This window comes from Ornithodoros turicata, chromosome 5 (assembly GCF_037126465.1).
Source record: "Ornithodoros turicata isolate Travis chromosome 5, ASM3712646v1, whole genome shotgun sequence".
Taxonomy (NCBI): domain Eukaryota; kingdom Metazoa; phylum Arthropoda; class Arachnida; order Ixodida; family Argasidae; genus Ornithodoros; species Ornithodoros turicata.
In genome coordinates this window covers 33,459,691-33,477,824 of record NC_088205.1, presented here as the reverse complement: position 1 = coordinate 33,477,824, position 18,134 = coordinate 33,459,691, and the positions used below count along the sequence as shown (strand labels likewise).

The window sequence follows — 18,134 nt, the reverse complement described above, 5'->3', positions numbered from 1 at the left end:
ATCATGTGCGTTGTGTAGAACTTTGTGTGTGTTAACTTTTTCTTTCAGGTTCAGACACATTCAGGAAACTCCACGACATCATTATGGCGAAGAGCCTTCTCGCTGACATCCCTAGGCTTTCACCACGAGAGCAAACGTTCGGCTTGGAAGCATTCCACGGACTGCTGATCAATTTTGCGCCAAAATCACGGAGTTACTCATTTGAAGGCATGAAAGCAAGGTAATAATTCAAAGTGTTATTGTTTATTTCTTATAATACATTATGAGTAATACAACAGTCTCTTATACCACATAATCTTCAAAGGACACAAATCACTGCCTTGCAGTACAACTACAACTCCGACCGGGTAGTGCTGCAGAATGATGCTGGGAGCAACAAGTGCCGTCTCAAGCCATGTAAGCCAAGGAAGCAGTGGGTCGTTGTTCCCTTGAAAGAAGCAACATCATATGGTTAGTCAATTTGTGAGATGCAAACGTATCCACATAATTTATTGGACTTTCTAATTCAAAGTAATCATCATTTTAATATATCTCCCTAGGTTATGTTGATAACCTGTTTGACCATGTCGTGAGGTGCCTGGAAAAGTGGCCATCCTATGACGCTGCTGGAAGGTCCAACCCTCGAGTTTCTATGCCAACACTCTGCAGCTCATATGGTGAAAAACCAAGTCTAGAAGGTGCTGCCAAGGCACATCGTTCATGGTGCTTCATGTGCAAAGGCCCCTGTGGGAAAACTGCTATTACATTGCATGGCATGCTGGTATGGTCACATTCACCTGCTGGCCTGCTTGTTTGTCTGGGTAGTGATTGCCTTCCAAGGGAGCAGTACATCTGTAGTGTAGAGTTCGTGTAGGTGTACTTCGTCAATTGAACCTCTGTATGCAATAAGGGGATAAGTTGACTTATCTCCTTTTTACTATTTTTGCTGCGTTCACATCTATATTCCAGTATGCACCTATGAATGAAAATTTAGGACCGTATTGTGATTTGCTGGCCTGCTACAGCATGGTGAAAAACGGGAAATGCATGTATGTCAATGGGACGGACAATCAGACCAGGCCCCTGTTCTCGGTTTGTTGTACTATTTCTTTTCCAAGGAGCATTGCTGTAACGCTATCTAAATGCTAAAAAAATAGAACGCAAATGTTGCTTCCACATTGTATTTGTGTTGGAGAAATATGGGCATAACACTGTCTCCACTTTCTCTACGTTGCAGAAACTCAAGACAAATGTTGTCTCAATATTGTATTTGTTGGAAAAATGTGACTAACGCTGTCTCAATGTTTCAGCAGCATAACACAAACGTTCCCACCGTGTTTCATTTGTGCTGCAGGAATGTGGCTTGGAGGCTGTCTAAATGTTGCGAAAATGTTCTCCAGCGTCGCTGCTGGCTAAAAAAATTTCAAGGTGACATTACCCACGTTTGCGCAATGTTTGAGGTAATATTTTCAGAACTGTATTGCAAAATACTGCGCGACTATAGGGTACAGTCAGGAGCTTGGATGAGTGATGTTGCTCGGAGGTACTATGTTCAGACACTGTTCCTTAGCAATAGTGGAGAAACATTGCGTTGCCACGTTGCAGGAGCATCGTAAAGTGGATAGTAACATTGGCCCACTTTTGTGGGCCAATATTTTGGTACCAAATGTTTTGGTAATATTACAATAATGTTAACGAGTGTTGCAAAACTTTCCTCTCTAGTGCAATATTACTTCAATGTCACGGAAACGATGTGTGCTACTAGGGATATTTAATTGTTTGTACTAGAGTTTCTGGGTTGGCTATATTATGATCAGACTCTGGTGTGCGAAGGTCAAGAGTGTTTGTTTATTGTGTTATGTTGTGTTCGATTGTAGCAAGATGTGGTGCTAATGTTTGAACTCCACTGCAACAACATTCATGCACCATGTGTACACATTTTCATTTTTCAATGCGTGTGAAGCCAGACTTTGGAGATCTGTACTGTCATCGAGCAGGAGAGCGACCTATGGGGGTAGACTCCATTGGGGGGGACCGCTTGAGCATACCACCAGATCAAGCATATACTTAAACACACACTGTTTGGATAATTTTAAGTATAGCGAGGTGTAAAATATTTGTAACAGTGACAATGATGCATCCTTGCAATTAACCCATGTATCTACAATGAGTCAAGCATACCAACCAACATTCCTAACATCCCTTCCTGTCAGGTACCATGTTTTGAAGTCAGGCTTGTGCTACATAGGATATATTAACTGAGAGGAGTGCACAAGAACCCCTCTCAAAAGACAGTATGAATTTGTTTCCCGAAATGTTGTATTTTTGTTCCAAGAGACATTGCTGTAACACTGTCTAAATGTTGCAGAAATACAACGCAGATGTTGCCTCCACATCATATTTGGTGTAACGCTGTCTCTGTGTTGCAGAAACAGAAGACAAATATTGCCTTCATATTGCATTTGCACTGAACTTATGCGGCTGTAATACAGTCTCAATGTTGCAGAAATACAACACACATGTTGCGTGCACATTCTATCTGTGTTGGAGAAATATGGCTTTAACACCGTCTCTATATTGGAGAGGCATAACGCAAGCGTTGCTTCCATATTTTATTTGCATTGACGGAATATGGTTGTGACGCTGTCTCAATGCTACGGAAATCTTATCCAGCATCGTTACTGGAAAAAATTTTCAATGGGACGTTATCCGGGTTCGCACAATATTTGCGCTAACGGTTCCACAACGGTCTTGCAAAATATTGTGCTACGATAGGGTACGCATGAGTAATGTTGCTCGAAGGTGACTGAGGAACATTGAAACACTGTTCCCTAGCAACACTAGAGAAATATTAAGCTGTCACATTGCGAGAATATCGTGAAATGGATAGTAACATTGACCCACTTTTGGCAATATTATAACAATGTTAACAAATGTTGCAAAACTTTGCTCCACGTGGGACGACATTTGGATAGACAAATGCAGATGCACAGCCTAAACCTCAATGTGATACACTGATGTGATGCATACCTCTATACCCAAGCAAAGTGGGTGTATGCAGTTGAGGGGAAGGCTTCTCGTATCCGCCTTAGGGCACAGCCTGGAATTCGGCGTCTGTTGCCCTTACCGAGGCCACCCCAAATGCAGTACACAAATTCCCTGTACGCTGTAAACCGGAGGACACTGCATGGACAAAAATAAAATACCTATACATATTGGTACTTCACTACATTACTCTCTCATAGTTCCCATGCATCATGCTAAATAACTGCAAACCTTACATACCGATGCATGTAGTCAATGCTGCTATCGTCGTCTCCACATCTCTCCATATAGATAGGGCTGTCTGCCCTCAGCACTCGTGAGCGCATTTCGAGCTGCTTTCTATGCAGACAAAGCATGGAGAACAACTTATGTTCTGTGATGCATTCAATCACTTCTTCATCACACACGGCTGAAACCTCATCTATTTCTTGGCAGCACAGGTTCTCATCGTCTTCCATTGGACGGCAGCGGCCACATGAGCACCTAAAAATGCAGTGCATGCAAAAACAGTGCATATGCTTACTGAGTGACTTATTGGTTGTGTTGTAAAACTTTCTACAAAATATAATATCTATGCAATGATCCTAGGCAATATAATCCTAGGCAATAACATGTGTAACATATGTACAATTGTTTGTGTGAATATTTTATAAAAGTTTTGCCCACCGAATTTATAGTCTGTTACCGTGTGTCCCATTTCTGCAAGCAAGTTTGTGAGCACTGCCAAATAGATGTTAATTACATGTGTAACGCCCGAGGCTCTCTTCCAGTTGTGCTGGACTGGGTGGCCCCTCCTGCACCCCATCTAACCCCAAAGGGGGACAGGGTCACAAACTGCTTGGGGACCCCAAGAACGGATATGGGAAGTGTAGTTGTTTGCTGAGTGCAACAGAATAAACCCGTATTCTTCGCATGACTCTCTCGTCTGTTGTCTCCTTCGTCACATATATGTCCTTGTAGCTTGCAAAATATTCTTGAAGTAAACTTTTGCAAAATGCATATCATAAATAATAACAGTAAAAACGCACATCATACTGCTAAGCATTACTTGCTAAGCAAGCATGTATGCTGCAGAGCATCAACTCACACAATCACCCGAACGGTGCCGCTCGCTGGTTATGCAATGGACTTTCAATATGTTTCCACAATACACCGAATTCAAAATCTTGGCGGAAGCACGCCCCACGTGCAGTCAGCATGCCACTGTGCGCTTGTTAATGTGTGTGTGTGTCTCGGCTGAAAGACTGCACTGGTGGATGGGCTAGGATCGCAGCGTGCAGTCGTACCAAGTATCGTGCATCGTTCGTACGAATTCACGAACCCTCACACTATACACTATAGTTTCAGTTTTATTAACGTCGCCCGCAACAAAAGAAATGTCAAACCGTACTGATATGGCAGAAACATATACGCTGTTACTCACCATAGACTAGCATCCACACGATCACAATTGCTTTCGCTTTCCTCGCTGCGGCCTCGTTGGGTTGGCATGGGATCAGTCATGAACGGCGATTCCTCATCGTCTATGCATACGTTTTGTTCGTTGAAATGAATTTCTTCGTCTGAACTGTAGTCACACTCAGATGAAGAAATGGAGGAAGCAGATGATTCGTTATCCATGTTCCACCGAGAAGCTATAACGCGCGCGTACCCGAAACTGATGCAGACGGCAGCCTGCGGCCCGCGGGAGACTACCGGTGACGTCACACAGGGTACGGGAGGCCGGAGAGGAAGCCGTCTGGAGTTTCGGTTTCGGTATACAATTTTCGGCTTTTATTGCAACTAATACGTCTCCGACCGCCAAACCAACTTTGCTTCTAATTTCTAAACCATATTTGGGACTCATATGCAGAGTTACTACGATAGTTTCGATTTCTCCCGGAGTCTCCCTTTAAGTAAATGTCATTCGAAAAATATTCGTAATTGTCAATCTCCACAGCATGGAGAATCCATATTGCATTGTAGTGTATATAGAAAATATCAAACTCATTGATTAAATTCTCTGTCATCGCGAAAGACTTCTTAAAATCTGATTGCCAGTTAGAATTTATCTCATATTCGGTTGTGTGCTGTGTATTATGAGGATTGCTTGATTAGAATTGTAGACTCCGCCTGCATATGACATGCAGGCGGAGTCTACAATTCTAATCAAGCAATGTAAAACCCCCATTTGCATCGCACCATTTGATAACAGATTCCTTTCAACATATATTGTCAAAAGATGTTAGACGTTCTTTCAATTATACATTTGTCGTTGTTCAAGAATAAGAGAACAAGAGAGCTACAGGTTTTCCCGTCGTATTTAATCCTTATACCGCGGAATTTAATCCTCATGCCGCCACTTTTAATCCTTGTTTCGCTGGATTTAATCCTTACGCCGCCACTTTTAATCCTTATACCGTGGGATTCAATCCTTCTTCTGTTAAATTTAATCCTCATGCTACGAATTTTAATCCTTATGCCGTGGAATCCAATCCTAAATTGTCGGGTTATCTTTTCATTACTCTTTTCACTACAATGCAATAGTGTGGACTACCTGTATGCTTTATGACATGTTTTGACTATTTCCTCGTTTACAGCCTTAAATTGACTTTACAGCCATACACAGACTTTTTGTGACTATCACTGCTCAATGCACTACTATGTAATAGTATGGGAATTTTCCTGCATAATTGGTGGCTTGTTATGAGCATTTCCTTGTTTACGGCTGTAAATTGACTTTTATGACCACGCCTACTCTATGCAGTTCTATGGGATGCTATGGGACTACCTGCATAATTTATGACCTATTATGACTATTTCCTTGTTTATGGCTATAAATTGACTTTTTATGACTATGCCTACTCTATGCACTACTAGGGGATGGTATGGGATTAACGGCATGATTTATGACCTGTTTAGAGCCTTAAATTGACTTTTTATGACTATGCCTACTCATGCACTACTATTGGATGGTATGGGACTACCTGCACGATTTATGACCTGCTTTGTCTACTTCCTCGTTTACAGCCATAAATTGACTTTTTTGTGACTATGCCTACTCTATGCACTACCATGGGATGGTATGGGACTACCTGCATGATATATGACGTGTTATGACTATTTCCTTGTTTATAACTATAAATTGACTTTTTGTGACAATTACTGCTCTACGCACTACAATGGGATGGTATAGGACTACCTGCATGGTTCTGTTACCAGTTTTGACTATTTCCTTGTTTACACCTATAAATGGACTTTTTATGACTATGATTACTATACATGTACTACTCTGGGATGGTATGGGACCGCCTGCATAATATGTCACCTGTTTTGACTGTTTCCTTGTTTACACCTATAAATGGGCTTTTTATGGCTATGCCTACTCTATGCACTACTATGGGATGGTATGGGACTGCCTGCATAATATGTCACCTGTTTTGACTATTTCGTTGTTTATGGCTATAAATTGACTTTTTTATGACTATGCCTACTGTATGCACTAGTATAGGAAGGCATACCACTGCCTGCATGGTTTGTGACCTGTTTTCACTATTTTCACGTTTACAGCCATAAACTGACTTTTTGTGACTCTGACTACTCTATGCACTGCTATGGGACAGTATGGGACTACCTGAATGATGTATGACCTGTTATGACTATTACTGCTCTATGAACTACAATGGGATGGGATGGGACTACCTGCATGATTTATCGCCTGTATTGACTGTTTCCTTCTTTATGGCTATGACTAGGACTACTCAATGCACAACAATGGGTTAGTATGGGACTATCTGCATCATATATGACATGTTATCAGTATTTTCTTGCTTACACCTGTAAATGAACTTTTTATGACTGGCTATTACGTGCACTACTATGGGATAGCATGGGACTAGCTGGAACTTACGCGAACTACCTGGAAAGTAATTGCTCTGAAGCTGGAACATACAAACAGATAAACACAACACAACCTTCAAGTTGTCTAGAAAAAAGAACAATTGAAATATGACATTCATCGGAAAAGCCTCCTTCTTTTTCACGCCTCTTTCCAAATGTAAGTTGGTCAGCAATGACATGCACTTCACAGTGCCACATCCTGGTCATCAGTTCTTTATAATGCTCTTCATGTTTCCCTACAATATGTCGCTTCATTGATCTCTTTGAGCGTCACAGGCCTTCTATGTTAAAATGACGTGGGCCCCGTTCTTGAATTCTCACATAGCAAGCGTTATCATGAAGGCAGCCTTACTATCCCATCGCGGTGTAAGGAGTAGTCATATTTATAAGAAATCCATTTGTAGCTCTAAACCAGGAAATTGTCATAACAGGTCGTAAATCAGGCAGTCTTGTGTTGTCCCATTGGAGTACAAGAAGTACTAGTCGTATTTATAAAACGTTCATTGAAACTGCGAACATGGAACAGTCATACCATGTCATAAATCGTGCAGGTAGTCTCACACTGTTCCTGGCCGAATCCAGCCCAACAACGCTCTGCGCTCAAAGCTCTTTTGACCTTTCTGGACACAATCGGACTTCGATCCTTATTGTAAAGGGGCTCATTATTTCATTCCCCACATCACCACCAGCAGTGGGTTAGAGTATTGCTCTGGCCATGAAACTACCCATTCATCATCTTAAAATAAGGTTGTTGATGTTGTTGTATTCCATTGTAGTACACACTGTAGTCGTAGTCACAAAGAGATCATTTGTAGCTGTCAACCAGGGAATTGTCATAACAGGTAATAGATTATGTAGGTAGTCTTATAAAATCCCTTTGTTGTGTAAAGAATAGTTGTATTCATAAAAATCAATTTGTAGCTACAAACCAGGAAATAGTCATCACACGTCATAAACCATTCAGGTATCTGAAATTATCCGATGGTAGTTCAAATAGTACTCATAGTCATAAAAAATCAATTTATTGTTGTAAACAAGGGTTGAGTACAGCTTGTGTATTACGTTCATAATAAATTTTCCCTTAAAAACAAGGAAATAGTCATAAGAGGTTATAGATCATGCAGGTGCTCCCATACTATCGCATAGTAGTGCATTTACCAGCGATAGTTAATTTATAGCTGCAAATGAGGAAATAATCATAACTGGACATAAACATTGCACGTAATCCGACATTATCCCATAGTAGTGCATGGAGGAGGAGGCAGTCATAAAGATTAAATTTATAGCCAGAAACAAGGAAATAGTCATAACAGGTCATAAAGCATGCGGGTAGTCCCATACTATCCCATTGTAGTGAATAGAGTCATAGTCACAAAAAGTCAATGTATAGCCCTAAACAAGGAAATAGTCATAACTGGCCATAAATCATGCCGGTAGTCCCATACCGTCCCATTGTAGTGCATACAGTAGGCATAATCATAGAAAGGTCAATTTATACTTGTAAACAAGGAAATAGTCAAAACAGGTAATAAATCGTGCAGGTAGTCCCATACTATAACATAGTAGTGCATTGAGCAGTGATAGTCACAAAAAAGTCAAGTTACAGCCGAAAAGAAGGAAATAGTCATATCAAGTCCAAAATCATGCAGGTAGTCCCATAGCATCCCATAGTAGTGCATAGAGTAGGCATACTGATAAACTGTCAATTGATGACCGTAGATGAGGAAATATTCAAAACAGGTAAAAAATCATGCAGGCAGTCCTATACTATCACGTAGTAGTGCATTGAGCAGTGTTAGTCACAAAAGTCAAGTGATAGTCATAAACAAGGAAATAGTCATATCAGGTCATAAATCATGCAGGTAGTCCCATACCATCCCATGGTAGTGCATAGAGTAGGCATAGTCACAAAAAGTCAATTTATGGCTGTAAACGAGGAAGTAGTCAAAACAGGTCATAAATCGTGCAGGTAGTCTTACACCATCCCATAGTAGTGCATAGAGTAGGCATAGTCATAAAAAAGTATATTTATACCCTTAAACAAGAAAATAGTCATATCAGGCCGTAAATCGTGCAGGTAGTCCCATGCTATCACATAGTAGTACGTTGAACAGTGATAGTCTGAAAAAGTAAATTTATAGCCATAAACAAGGAAATAGTCATATCAGGTCATAAATCATGCAGGTAGTCCCTACCATCCCATAGTAGTGCATAGAGTAGGCACAGTCAAAACAAGTCAATTTATGCCTGTAAACAGGGAAATCATCAAAACAGGTTATTTATCATGCAGGTAGTCCCATAGCATCCCATAGTACTACATAGAGTAGGCATAGTCATAAAAAGCCAATTTATATCCGTAAACAAGGAACTACTGATAACAGATCATAAATTATGCAGGTAGTCCCATACTATCACATAGTAGTGCATTGAGCAGTAATAGTCACAAAAAGTCGGTGTATGGTTCTAAACGAGGAAATAGTCAAAGCAGGTCATAAATCATACCGGTAGTCCCACACTGTAGCATTGTAGTGAAAAGAGTAATGAAAAGGTAACCCGAGAATTTAGGTTAAAATTCCACGGCATAAGGATTAAAATTGGTAGCACGAGGATTAAACTTAACAAAAAAAGGATTTAATCCCACGGTATCAAGATTAAAAGTGGCATTATAAGGATTAAATCCAGCGAAACAAGGATTAAAAGTCGCAGCATGAGGATTAAATTCCACGGTATAAGGATTAAATACGACTGGAAAACCTGTAGTTCGGCTGGTTGAGAAATATACACACTGTGATTTAATTCACGAAATATGATAAGTTTTCGAAAGAGATTAGTGATCCTCTTTTGCATACAAAGATTGATGTATCATGCCTCTGAATTTCAATGACATCATTGTACCGATTCTTCTCCGTCAGTTCTATCTATATCGGATGCTGAAGTTGTAAAGATCATGCTTCTCTGCATTCTATTGTTGACAGGAGAGAGAGAGAAATAGCTTATTAGTAGTTGGGTAAAACCTATTTGATGGTCACCTCTGATTCCATATGAGAATTCTTGCAGATAGTGTGGAATATTGGTTTCCTTAGCAATCATTGTTCTCAATCTAACCATGCTAAATACAATCACAATCAATCTGCTTTCGTTGCAATGTATAGAATTAATTATAGTGATGACAAAGAAATTACATTTATTATTTGAATTATACACTTGTTTATTTTGATAAAGTGCAATTGTCGTATTCCAAACTCTGAAGTATTCGTTTGTTGCCTTGATTGATGAATTGAGAATGCATCATATAGTAGTTCTTACTATGGGTCGCTTGAATCCAGTGTTGATTAATGCAATCGATACGATGTCGCCGTATTTGTATCGCTTCAGTAACTTGCATTTAGTTGCCACAAACTTGCACAATCTCTTATTGATCTTTCCTTTCTTTGTGGACAAGAGATTATTAGATGAAAATCGTCCGGTGGTCCACCGCAGTTGATATGGTCGTTGAGCTTCAATAAGTGATGATACATCAGACCTTGTGCAACAGTATTGAACATTGCTCATTCGGCATCATTGCAAGAACTGGTAGAAGAAAATAATCGCATAGCCGTGGTAGTGGAACATATCATGCGATAAGATTTTTTATGTACTTTGCATGTTCATAGTTAGATGTAATTTCAACAAATCCATAGTGAATCGTGCGTTATAGACCGCTTGTATATAATAATTTAATCTCACTGCTTTCTTGATGAAAGCAATGCACGATTGCAACGGTTACATCTGGTGTCGAGTACTTCAATTCCTCGTTAGGCGACCTCAAAAACTCCACCATCAATCCCAGTGGTCCTTCCGATGTTGATGTGCAGATATTTTATAACTATTGTAGATTCGGCATACAAATTCTTGCACCTTCAATTCTGTAATTTCTACCATATCTCTTAATACGACCATGTCTATGACGTATCGAAATGCAGTGATAATGGAATCATTTCGAGGCTCTTCTTTTTAGAAGCAGTTTTTTATCACATGCTCCCATGACTTATGGTAACGAGTGCCAAATCTGTCCATCTCTTCGATGCAGAGCAATTGTCTGTTCTGTTTTCAAGTGTGCGTCTACACTTAACTAAAAGCATTTCTGTGCTCATTTTATTGTTTAAAAATTTGTTATGCTATCGGGTTTAGAATGTTATTAATATCCCGCCCCTGTCGCCATGAGAATTATGGAAATTGATTTGCAAAAATATGTGATGTGTAAAGAAAAACGTGCGCTTTCAATGTTTCTATGTACAAGACATCTCCATTTTCTCTTTTACAAATCAAATCGATCTATGTACAAGACTGCGCGAGAATCCTCCCCTCCCTACAGGCGTAACCTCGATGGGAATGTGGGGGAAGTTTATGGTCGGCAGCTTCCATCTCTAACTTTATTGTTCGAATCCACTAGTTGATCCTGTTTGTTCATTGAAAAAGACAAGTTTCTGTACCGATTCTGTGGTTTATTGAGGCTGCTTGTTTAGAAATGATTTGCCTGAATTAATTATTGTTTTGACTTTGTTTCAGGTGTTCACTCGATTGATATTAATAAAAATATTCTGTGAGTTGGGAATTATGTATGCAGCATGTATGAGTTATGTCTGTCGATTCCCTCTGTAGGAAACTTTTAAATATTTCTCACCTGCTTAGAAAATGATTGCCTGAAATAATTATTGTCTTGTATTTGTTTCAGTTGTTCACTCAATTGACATTAACAAAAATAATGACCTTGAGTCAAATATTGGGAAAGCCTCAGATTTCTGATTTCAGATGTTCTGTTTCTGTGTGGTTCATCTATGTAGAACTTTCTGTTGCAAGATACTATTAAAATTTGAAAAAAAAATTTATTAAATTTGCAATGTTTCTCGTTTTGACTGAGTATTGCTTCGCTGATGTGATAATAATATTTGTCGCTTGCTTAAAAAATGTTTGTCTAAAAGCGGTTTGCTCTGATATTGATGCCTTTGTTTTTGTGTTCGTCAGAATCGAATAATGCTAGCATCTATTTGAGATAAATGTTGGAAAAAAAAATCGCCCCTGTACAAACATGGCTGGCAAGCGGCCTTGAGAACGCCCTGTTTGGTGAAAGAAGGAAAGGAATGTGTAATAGAGTGAGTCCGCCACCCCTTTGAGTGACAAAGCATACACAGTTTCTTCGCTTTGGTTGTATAGAGAGAGATAAGGTATCCCCACTTTGAGGAAAATGGGGGAAAGGCGAGAGATAGCTGCCTTGGTTGTTTCTCATTGTACCATGTCTATTTTCTGTGTGTTGGATTCCTAAAACAAATTAAGGTTTGTAGTGTCTGTTAGAATGAAAATTGTATAGTGTTCGATTAGATTAAGTCACAAGGATGATTTTATGGTGGTTCAAATGATAGATTATTTTCCACTGTTGTTTACTTGTTGGAGAATGCGCCGCTTAGAGAAATCGGTTCGTTCTGATATCGATGTTTGTTCTTAGGTGTTGTTGGTGCACCATCTGGTAGACCTCACGGTTGTTGATGGGGACCATTCAAAATATTATTATTATTAAAGTATTATTATTATAATTATTATTATTATTAGTTTTCTTGCTGGCTATTGTTTGTGTTCCTCTATTCTTCAGCGCTAAATCTGTGCTAGTCACAATTGGAAGTTATTAAACTTGTAATGTTTCTCGTTTTGATAGATTGTTTCGCTATTATTTTCCTGCATGTATCTGTTGTTTGCGTGTTGGAGGATGCGCAGGTTTGGCTCTTTATTAGTGCTAGCTGTTGATCATGTTGTGTTGTTTCTCATACCTCTCCTTATGTCCTTACGTCTGTGCTATTCACTTAATGAGAAATTGATTAATTAAAAGTTGTGTCATGTTGGAACAAAACATATGGAACTTAGATTCCATGTTGTGCTCGAAATTCCTTACAGCACTTAATAAGAAAGTCCTCACTAGATAATAATGAGGAAATTGTTAGTGTTGCAATAATGGTGATCATGATTCAGACATGTTGTAATGAAACTTGTAATTTTGATTGTAATTTGTAGTGATTAAGATTGTCTTCTTTAACTAAATGTAGAGTCCTTTGTTATAGATTTTATTTCCTCTTGTGTTCGTGTCGTCCCTCTGTGTTCCCATGGTCTTTCAGGATATCTGTTATGCACAATTAATTACTTACATCTATCGGCACTCGTAATTGAAATTAAAACTCCACTATTGTTAGTGTCGCAATGATGGTGGTCATTATAGGAATCTTGGACTTTTTATAATAAAATTTGTAATTTTGATTATAATCGTATTGATTAAGAATATCTTCGTTAACTAGATGTGGTGTCCTTTGATATAGATTTTAATTCCCCTTGTGTTCTTACCATCCCTTTATGTGGCCCATGGTCTTCCAGGGTCTCTGTTGTGCACAATTAATTACTTACATCTATCAGAACTTGTAATTGAAATTAAAACCCCACTATTGATTGTGTCGCAATGATGGTGCTCACGTATAGGAATCTTACATTTTTTATAATAGAACTTGTAATTTTGATTGTTATCGCATGGATTAAGAATATCTTCTTCGATTAACAGTCGCGTCCTGTGATATAGATTCATTGAAAACTTGTGTATATGATTACCAATAATAAAAAATATTATATGAATTGTGCTTGATTCTTTCTGTGTGATACCTCTTCAAAACTATTGCATCGTACTGGTTATGAGTAAGTATATTCTTTATTATGTGAATTGTATTGTCTTGTGTTTCTTCTGTTTCAGATCGTGAATTTTTTTGGCTGAATTTTTCCCCTTCACAGATTGGCATTACAATTCCCAGCACCATTGGCATTAATAAATATATTTCCATTTGTACTTTTGTGTATGGCTATTCTTTGCATGTCTATACTTGCATGTAAACCGCTTACGTGCCACCCACTGCGCCATGTAAAAATTCGCGAAAGAAGTCGGCCCAGGCGTAAAAATGTGCGACAGTAAACGCACGGGAGTGCGTTACCGGTAACGCGTTACATTCGAGTAGTGAAATATGGTAACGCATTACATTTGGGAGAAAAGTAATAAGTAACGTAACGTCATTACCTTTTTACTAACTAACGCGTAACGGCGTTATGCGTTACTGCGTGTTTGGGAACATTGCTTCATCGTCTAAACTTGAAAGCTTGAGCGAGGACCGTGCCTGTAGACTCCGGGATTTTTTCTATTCATCTTCAACAATGACAAGAAGATCACATTGGCACCCGCGAAGAACGCAAAAGAACTATTGACCTACCCTGGTTGAGATGCCACCTTTGTTTACGACCTCTATTTTTCACTCCCTTTGGTATTTTTCGGACGAATGGGGTAAAAGCGACAGAAAAATATCCTCTACCGTCTGAACAAGTAACAAAGTACCAAGGGATTCGCTGTTTGGATTTATACTGTGTGAGATAAAAGGTCACCGTCTCTATCAACCTTGACAAGCAGCACGCACGTGTCATTAGGAGTCCGCTCAGCCACAGAGATGAAAATTTTGAGCGTCTTCGTCATGACATCTCACTTCTGCGTTGCAATAACTCATACATGTAAGTTTTGTTCATGCGTGACCCTTGTTTGTGCACAACATTGCATGTATTGATCTGCCGAACGCACTTGTGTGACTCAACCGAAAATGGTACATATTATAAGGACAACTAGCGAAGTAATGCAAAAGTAACGGCATTACTTATCAGAAGTAACGGCGTTAGTAACGCGTTACCTACTATCCCAACAATAACGAATAACGTAACGCGTTACTTTTTGAAAAAGTAGTGAGTAACGGTAGTGCACTACAAAATAAAAGTAACTTCCCCACCTATGCCCTCCACCTGCGCGCCACCGAGGAGGAGGAGGGGAGGAGGAGTGTCGTTGGGAGGAACCCGAGAGGTCTGCCTGCCTGATTAGGCGGCATGTTTCTCGGGAAGGGAAAGGTGGTGGAGAGGAGGAGAGGAAAGGGTGAAGTGGAAGACCGAGCGGAATCCGCTCGGGGGGAGGATAGCTGCGTCCATGGGCCGACTTCAGGGGAACTGTGCCGGCATACGCCTATTACACATCTGAGGGAAACCCAGGAAAAACCCCAGACGGCACAGCCGGCTCGCGGATTCGAACCGCGGACCTCCCAGTCTCCAAGCGCACGCGTTACCGCTGCGCCACCGGAGCTGGTTGCGCGCCACCCACAGCGTACAGAAAGAAATTCGCGAGTGAATTCTTGCGAGACGCGATGGTGACGCTGCTCTGGCGGCAGTGTCGTCAAATGACCATGTCTGTATACTACTTGCAGAAAATGCCGTCTCACAGTACAGAACATGTTTGATGAGTTAGTTATGCAAGGCTCTTGGCCGCCATGAAAATTCAACCGATGTTAACTTCGGCGGCTCGCGCTGCGTTTTCGCATCATCGCTCTTCCTGCCACTACGTTATTTGCATTGTGCATTTCAGGAAGCAGTTCACGTGCACGCCACCGTTTTGCCAAGTTTTTCACTCGTAATCGTCAGCTGTTCGATCCGCAAGTAGACTGTTGATAAATAAATTAGCATCTAGAGGTTTACTAATCAATCCACCATTGTTTCGATGCTCAAGATATCAACGCACGGCTCGTGGAAGTGCGTGGCAACTGCAACACGTACGCTTTTGCGGACAGATATCCCGTGCAGTCTTCATTATAATGAAACCATTCATTCAGAGGCCTACGTCCCGGAGTCGCCGTGGGAGGTCCACGGAAGGGGACGGCGTCTGCTACAACCATTTGCGAACAGACGATGGACTGTTGGTAAGCAAACAGTGACACTGCCTTGCTACAGCGATCACGCTTTGGGGAAACGCACTGTATTTTCAGAAATAGTAAATGGGTGCAAAAATAATAGGCCGATTTCACGTCAGATCAGGCAGGCCGGCAGGTCCCATCGACCTCCTGGATTTTCATTATTTTTTTATAGTTAGAAGCTCACCGTATATGATGATAAACAGCGGCAAAACGAATGATTTCTACCGAATAGCTTTTGTGCAAAAAAATCGAGAAAATCCGGCTCTGAATTCGAGCGTTTCAGTTTTGCCATTTTTGCACGCGCTTGTCTCCTGAGTTACACCCAGTATACACCCAGCCTAGCGGGCCAAGTGCAAATTTTCGCGCGCAGGCGCAACGCTCTGTGATACAAAAAATGCCGAACATCATTCCCAGCTTTCGTGGACAGCGACGCCTTGCGCCCTCTCGCGACCATTGAGTGAAACTTGCCGCCAAGACAATAGAAACGTGCGGATAGCAGCTGTTCTATCCAAGGTATCGTAATATCCCCGAGGATACACGTTCAGACATCTCTTCTAAGCTTATACAAACGAAAAATATCGCTATACATGAAATAGATTTGGTTCCCCAGACATCCCGCAATTCGGACCGTGAATACATGGGAGGTATGGGGATTTTCACGCAGGAAACGATTTCATAGCTTAATATCTCTGGTAATGTATGATGCACTGTAATATTCCCGTGGATATGCGTTGTAGGGTACCTCTAGATTCAACATTTAGAAGAAGTTTCAGAGTCACTCAATCGTCTGCGGCTCCCTTGCACGGCAAACTTGGCCCAAATGCCAAAATTCGGAAAAAGTCAAAGTGGCTTCTCCGCGTTGCAGCGGTGTGTAGCAGGGAAATTACCTTTACGCGTCAGTTGAACTTTTCTCTGCTAATTTAGATTTAGTAACTGCTTTTGACATCATTTCTTGAGTTCGATATAATTTTGAGAGCATGGTTGGTACATTATGCGCCCGGGGGTGGAACACGAATTTTGAAGCGTTATCTCTTGTCATATTAATTATTAAGATGTCGCTGTTCGATGAATTCGTTTGTATTAAAGTATTTGAGAAAATTTTAGCAGTATACTTTTTGTTTACCACCAATTGCCGTTCGGTTTTAAGAACATCTGACAACACAACAGTGCATGTTCACGTAATTATATTGCACACACTGATAATAACTTCCCGAAGCATTCCCAGAAATGCGGGACACAGCTTCTTAAAGTTGGCTTGACCGGTGCACTCGCTGCCTTCCATTGAAGCAATGCATCCCATCTGGTTTTGTTAGAATATCTGTTGACCCTGAGCTTTAGAAAGAAATGCCCACACATGGGTCTTGTTGTGAGGGGCCCTTCTATGGCGTACAAGTGGAATGGAAGCGCAAGAACGTCACAGTTTTGTTCCTGGAGGACTTATTTTCGCCGTGTTGGCTTCGTGGCAGAATGCATTGGTGTGCTATTTTTCTCGTACTTTGCCAAAACAATGGCTTCTGCAGAAAATGCCCATGTCAGACATGAAAGCTGAAGTTGTCTCTTACGCTTTGCAACTTTGTGCGCAACTGTGGGCCGCTCCAATGTTGTTCCCACGACAAAAGAAGTGTTGAGAAGCTCGGTGTGGCCTGCGAAGTGTCTGTATCTTCATTCCTGAAGGTAACAACAACGGGCGGTGTTGGCCCACTGGTGACGATTTTGGTTATAGCTTTCGAGGGCCGTGGTTCGATCCACGGCCTGCTTAGTGTTTTTTTGTTGTTATTATATTCATGTATTTTCTATATTTTATTTTGTTTGTAGTGGGAGTTATGAGAGTAACGGCAGGGCGCGAGCGTCAGAGTTTTGACTGGCTCTATGTCATACTGCATGCTGTTCGTTTTGACTTACTTCGCCGTTACAGGAATCTCCGTTTTGCACAGTGCCGGGCGTTTTTGTTATAATGTAGATGATTGTCAATCCTCTAACATGAATTTCGAACTTGAGGCTTAAGCGTCCTCTGTCCTCTGTGAAGGAGAAACTCATCAAAGTTTCATTCGAGATCGATGTGACGCCGGAACCAATTATGCGAGTCAACTTTGACGCGCTCTAATGGTAAAGGGAAGTAAGATGAACAAACTACCACGCGCGTCTCTTTCAGTGTTAATACATGTCAATCATTTAGCATAAATTTCGGACATGTGGCTTCAACTTTATTCCCCAACTCGCCAAAATTTTTGTTCTCAGCATTGCGCAAGGCCGTAATCTCCTTACGGGTTAACTAGTTCTAAGTATCAAAATGATGATGATGATGATGGTGATTGGGAGTTTTGTGGCGCAGCGACAACTGGGATCATAATGCGCCAAAACTCACCAAAATAATGAATATGTTAAAAATACATGCATGATTATTGTCATATATACAGTGTACGTCGCGTAAGACCGACAAAATTTTATTAA

General features: G+C 40.6%; 1 long non-coding RNA gene across 1 annotated transcript; it reads right to left on the bottom strand.

Moving 5' to 3' along the window:
• Window positions 1–223: 223 nt before the first annotated feature.
• Window positions 224–3,407, bottom strand: LOC135395490 (uncharacterized). Its single transcript, XR_010423120.1, has 3 exons — window positions 3,265–3,407; window positions 3,010–3,162; window positions 224–427 (listed from the first exon to the last, which is right to left on the bottom strand). It is a non-coding gene; the product is annotated as an uncharacterized LOC135395490 (long non-coding RNA).
• Between the last annotated feature and the right edge of the window lie 14,727 nt (window positions 3,408–18,134).